At 41.6% G+C, this 5,869-nt stretch overlaps 1 protein-coding gene across 2 annotated transcripts in view; it reads left to right on the top strand.

Annotated features, from left to right (window-relative positions):
• The first annotated feature begins 490 nt into the window (after positions 1-490).
• The window catches only part of Fpr2 (formyl peptide receptor 2), an 8,070-nt gene continuing 2,691 nt past the window's right edge, over positions 491-5,869 (top strand). The window contains exon 1 of one of the 2 annotated variants that reach the window (XM_004644676.2): positions 491-805. The gene's annotated coding sequence lies outside the window, so the exon portion shown is untranslated. The remainder of the gene's footprint in view (positions 806-5,869) is intronic. The other variant, XM_023704867.1, reaches the window with a different exon arrangement.

The raw sequence follows: 5,869 nt of genomic DNA on the forward strand, positions 1-5,869 counted from the left end.
AACAAATCATTCTATTCATTAAGAGAATGCAACTATATATCTATCCTAACCACTTTGAATACACAGATACAAAATGGGCATTCATCGGTATACCCCATTTTTCCTAAGTTCCGTTATTGAATTTTATAGGTGTGTAAACTCAGCAAAATATTCTAAAAGAGTCCAGTAGCCCATAATAGCCAATGCTCCATATTTCAATGGAACTTCAGTTGGCAGTGCCCAAATCCCTCACTCCAGCCGAGACTTGCACTCCAGATCCACCATCCAGGGTACATTTGTCCCTTTGGCCCATTTCCAGTATTCTCTCTTGTATGTGATTGCATAAACTGTATCTCCTCCAACACTCAGCACCTTAGAATGTGGCCCTCAGAGATAAGGTGTTTAAAGGTGTAAGAAATATTGCTTAAGTACAGACGTCAGGTTTTGCTTCACACTCACTTCTCTTTTACTGTGTGCTCCCAAAGATTCTCTCAGTAACTGTGTCTTCCATTCATCTCATTTTCTGATGAAGAAGAAGCCTAACACCTGTTTCTCAGACCCTGAATTCACAGGACCGACCTTGGGTCTCCCACAGAAGATCGCAGCTGGGGGAACACACGGACCTGCATCTTTCTAAGTCCCCTGCCATCACGTCCGCAGTACCTTCAGGAAATTGTAAGGAGCTTTTGGCTTCTCTCATCTGATTGGTGCTGGCTTCATTGTCCCTCCCTCCATCTGTCAATAAAGTCTCTTCTGGGAGCCAACGGTCTGTCTGACTGCACAGGAAAGCCAGGGGCCTGGGACAGGAAAAGGATCGTAGGTGGTGGTAAGTTGCAGTCTGAATATTTAAAAATTATTGTTTGAAAGCTGGTTATGTGCCAGAGGCTTCCCAAGCTCTCAACGAGAGGTGCTTGTAATTTATTCATCCACAGAGGACAGCTACGGAGCCCTTGAATGTAGTGAGAGTGAAATCCATTTGTTATATTCAGAGTACAGAAAACTATAAATGATCTTGTTAAAGAAGTTGGAAAATTGGGTTATCCAGACTGTGAAGACTGTCGCGTGTGCATCTTTCTTTAAAAAAATGTATTTGGTTGTTACAGAGTCTCACTATGCAGCTTGGACTTGTGGTGATCTTCCTGTTTTCAGCCTTCCCAGGGCTGGAATTGCAGGCATGCACCACTACACCCAACTCTGGCTAGCTCAGCGCACCCTAGGGGCAGAGCTGGCACAGTGTGTGGTGCTGGGGATCGAATTGTGGTCCCTGTACTTGGCCAAGCTTTCCTAAGCAGGTGCTGTAGTCTGCTGAGATATCTCTCCGGCCCCTATGTGTGCATCTTATCATCTCAAAGGAAAAGCAAAGGAAGTCTCAGGAAGGAAGAATTCTGATGGACCCGATGTCAATGGGAATCAGGATAAGAATGGAAATGGGACAGGTGGATTTGACACCAGGAAGAGATTATGCATCTTGTAGGAGATGATGTTCAGTGAAGTGTGCAGGACCCTGGTCACCTGGAGTGAGGCTGGGAGAAAATGCTAGGTGAAGAAAGAAAGAGGAAAGGGAGAGAAACCCTTTTTAAAAGTCTGACTGGATACAGTCTTTAGAATTCAGAAAGAGTCCCTTGAGAGAATTAGAAAACTGTGGGACAAGGGTCACATCTTTTTAAAGGGAGAGGCACCAGCATTATGACTTTATATAACAGCTGAGGTGACCTAGTAGAAATTAAATGGGGAGAGTTGGGGGTGCAGGAAAATAGAAGAAAAAATGCAGGTGTCAAGTTTTGGGGAAAGTGAGTGAGAAGGCTTCAGAGCAAATGAGGAAAGCAAGTCTTTGAAAGGACAAGACTTTAGTCACAAAGACAAGTGCAGGAAGATTGGACAATTTGGAAAGAGAAGGCTTAAAATTGCCATCTAATTTTAGTATCTTCTCTGAGATACCAGTCAAGTGCCTACACAGAGTAGTAGAAGTAGGTGATTTTCAGGAAAGAATATAAAAGGTCCTAGGAATACAAATATGCTTAAAAGATGTAGTGAATTCATAAGGAGTGCTGTGTTTCCACTTGGAATCGAAGACCATAAAGTTAGAGGCGATGGTCACAATGAGTGTGACACGGACATGCATTTCCCCTTTGCGAGCTGTGGTTTCCTCTTGTATCACATGATAGTGACTTTTGCTCCAAATAGAGGATGTAGAAGCCAGATGGCTGGCACGCATTAGAGGTGGACCACATAGAAGCCACTGTGGTCAGCACAGGTTATGTGGCTCACAGCTCTTGCCCAATTTATCTGCCAGTTTGCAACTTTGCCTTGTTAGCCTGGCTCCACCTCTCAGGGCATCTCTTATGGTCCTGATGTTTAAGAATCAGTGATGTAGAGAATATTGAGTATTCATCTTCTAAGTTCCTTGCAGGATATGTGTACGGTAGGAAAAGAGATCTTGAATCTATTGAATATGGGGTGGGAGATGTGAAACTTGCATTTCTGGAAGAATCAGTTGACAGAGGTCAAATTCTGCTGATGTCACTCTCTAACTGGGAGGTTTGAACAATTAATGCCACCAGTCTGTCTTTCCTTTCTAATTTACACAATGGCAATATTTGCTGTGATTAATATTGTTTGCTACTTACAACAGCCCTGGTACATTCAGCGCTGCACATGTACCAACATGTACAATCTGCATGGCTACTGCAATGAGCCACGCAGTGAAGAGCAAGCTGTTCTGGGGTGGACAAAGTTCACAAATAGCAGACACCATGCTAGCAGCACTGCTCCTTACTGAGCTTGAAGTACCATAATGCCTACCTCCAAACCGAGCCTCAGAACCCAGTGCAAAGCCTGGTGCAGACATTTGGCTCCCGTTTGTTAGAGACTCGTGTGGCTCACCCAAAATTTCCACATCTACTTGCTCCTCTTTCCATGGAAGTCAGTATCCACCATAAACCATTTTCCTTCTGTGGAGGTTGACCTTGTCTAGGGACTCACACAGGGGAGGTGTCAGAAATGGGATTAGAATACAAATTTATGCAACTCTAGACCTTGGTGGTCCATAACTATAATGCTGGCTTAAAAGGGGTGATGTTGCCTCTCGGGAGATACTTTTCTTTGTCATTACTGGAGGGGAGTTACTACTGGCATGTAGTGGACAGAGGCCAAAGATGCTCCCACTGCAGTGTGTGGACAGGCTTCCCAAACAAAGACATATGCAAGGTCCAAGGTCAACAGGGCTCAGTTAGAGAACTCCAACAACTCTTTACGTAACATCCCATAGAAGACCTTGGTGAAAGTGACAGACAAAAGATGAAAAGAATGAGGTAGGAAGGGAAAGAGGAGGAAAATCATCATACTAGGATACAGAATGGGGGGTGGGGTCAGGGGAATCCTACCTGTATGCTGCCAGGTAATCCTGGGGGAAGCCCTTTCAAAGGAAGCACTTCAGCATAGTAAAGGCAATAGCTCTGCAATTGGTTAAGCCTGTTTCTCACATCCTGCTGCCCCAATGAACAGGCTGGACATATGGTGAAAAAGCCAAAGAAAACCTTAGGTTATGGGTTCTGCCAGGTAAAGGAGTACCCCATAATATGATGACTTTGATTTCATGTAAATAATTCCTAATTGCTACTTCTATATTTGGGTGGACTAAAATCCTATTTGTACTATTTACTAGTTAAATGACCTTCAGCAGGCAACACAGTTGTTCTTTTTTTGGCCTTTTTAATTTAAAAGAATAAAAAAATAAAAAAATTAGAAACAACAGAATTTCAAAAAATAAGGTGATAAGAATGCAACAATGGTTGTTATATTTCAAATTATTCTCTTCAAAGTAGTTGTTCAGGGCTGGTGAGATGGCTCAGTGGTCTAAAGCACCTACTTAGAACAAGCTTAGCAAAGCACAGGGACCATGGTTCAATCCCCCAGCACCACATGCCAGCCCGCCCCGCCCCCTGGTGGGCTGAGCTGGCCACACACACACACACACACACACACACCACACATAAATAAAATTTTTAAAAAAGTAGTTGTTCAGATTACCAGATATAAGCACACGAAATTTATATATATATAGCATTAACTGTTCCTTTCAATAAACCAATAGAAACTAGCAGTATAATTTTCATATAGTCCCTTCCTTCTTTCTTTTTTTCCTTTCTCTCATCCCAGTTGTTCTTTCTTATTGAGCAGTTTCTTTCTCTTTTACAATGTCTTTTGCACCATTTGGATTTTATTTACTCTTTCAGGTTAATAAACTAGCGAGACAATATGATGTTTACAAATGTGAGTCTGATTTACTTATGAGTATGATCTCTGGGCAAATGGGTACTTATAAAAGCCTCAAGTTTGTCTTTTTTAATAGCTGAGTAATACTCTATTGTATAAAATGCACTATCTTTTGTATCCATTGCTTTACTGATGGTATTTGGGGTGTTTCCAAGATATAGTGATGACAAACTGAGCTGCTATCAACATGGGTGCACATACATCACTGCAGTGTGATAATTTCAGTTTTCCTGGAAAAATACTCAAGAGGGGAACATTTGGCATGAATGGGACCTCTAATCCTAGTTTATTGGGGAATCCCCACACTGATTTCCATAGTGGTTGTACAAGTCTACACTTCGACCAACAGATGAGAAGTGTCCCTTTCCTCACAAGTCTTCTAGCAGTCATTATTGGTTGATTTCTAGTATTCCTCGCAGATCTAGAGAAAAGAGCCCCAAAATTCATCTAGATCCAGAAGAGATCTAGCATAGCAAAAGCAATCCTGGGCAACAAAGGCAAGGCAGGAGGCATCACAATCCCTGACCTGAAATTATACTACAAAGCTAATGTGATAAAATCTGCATGATACTGGAAAAAACCCCAAACCTGAGAACCAATGAAACAGATTAGAAGATGCAGACACAACTAAAAACATGGTTGTGCTGAACACCAATTTATTCCTATAGAAAATACCTATTCCATGTTATGCCTAACATGTTTAATATTCAGACAGATAGTTAGGTTAAACCCAACTGCATATGTTGTAGGGTAATAATAAGCTTCTCTTCTGAAGAGTTAACAAGCTGAGTTTGCAGACCAAAAATCAGAGAAAAGAAGGGCTGCAAAGACAGCCAACATTTTGGCCCTAGCCTTTCAAGATCAGTGAGGACTCAGGACATAGGACAACCTATACTGTAACATTATTTAACTCAGTTGTGTCCCAAATTTTCTGATCAAGGAGATTATGGGGCCACAGAGGAATGTGATCAATGATGTAAAGTGTGCCTAAGGAGAGTCACATGGAGAGAAAACATTTCCTCAGGCTTTCACAGAAAGCAAATTGGTCAAGCAATGACTGTGATTCATCCACATGGCTGACACTCACAAAGGATCTACAGCCAGGGAGATGGCTCAGTGGAATAAGCGCTTGCCTGGCATGCGCAGGGGCCTGAGTTCAATCCCCAGTTCCACCAAAAAACCCCCAAACAAACCAAAACAAACAAACAACAACAACAACAACAGTAACAACAAAAAACAAAAAACAAAGGATCTACAAATTATGTTATAGGGTTTCAGGTTAAATCCTAAGGGGATTTACTGACCTTCTCAGATACAAAAGTGACATTTCTTGTTATATAGGTCTTGCTTTATCTTGGTATTAACCATCCAGCAGAAAAGTATGAAAAGAAAGTATAAAAAGTAAAGCCACATTAATATGCTGAGCTGTAAAAAGCTCAAGTCAACAACTTTGGACATTGCCAGTCTTACGGAAAACCCACTATTATTATGGACTACTGGATTCTATTGGGAGATTCTGTTGAATTCAAGCACCTACAATATTTAAATGACAATGAAATGCCCTTCTCTGACAAAACTAACCAAAAAAGTGGGATAGAAATGAACGACCTTTTTT

This window comes from Octodon degus, unplaced genomic scaffold (genome assembly GCF_000260255.1).
Source record: "Octodon degus isolate 3935 unplaced genomic scaffold, OctDeg1.0 scaffold00206, whole genome shotgun sequence".
In the NCBI taxonomy this organism is placed as follows: Eukaryota; Metazoa; Chordata; class Mammalia; order Rodentia; family Octodontidae; genus Octodon; species Octodon degus.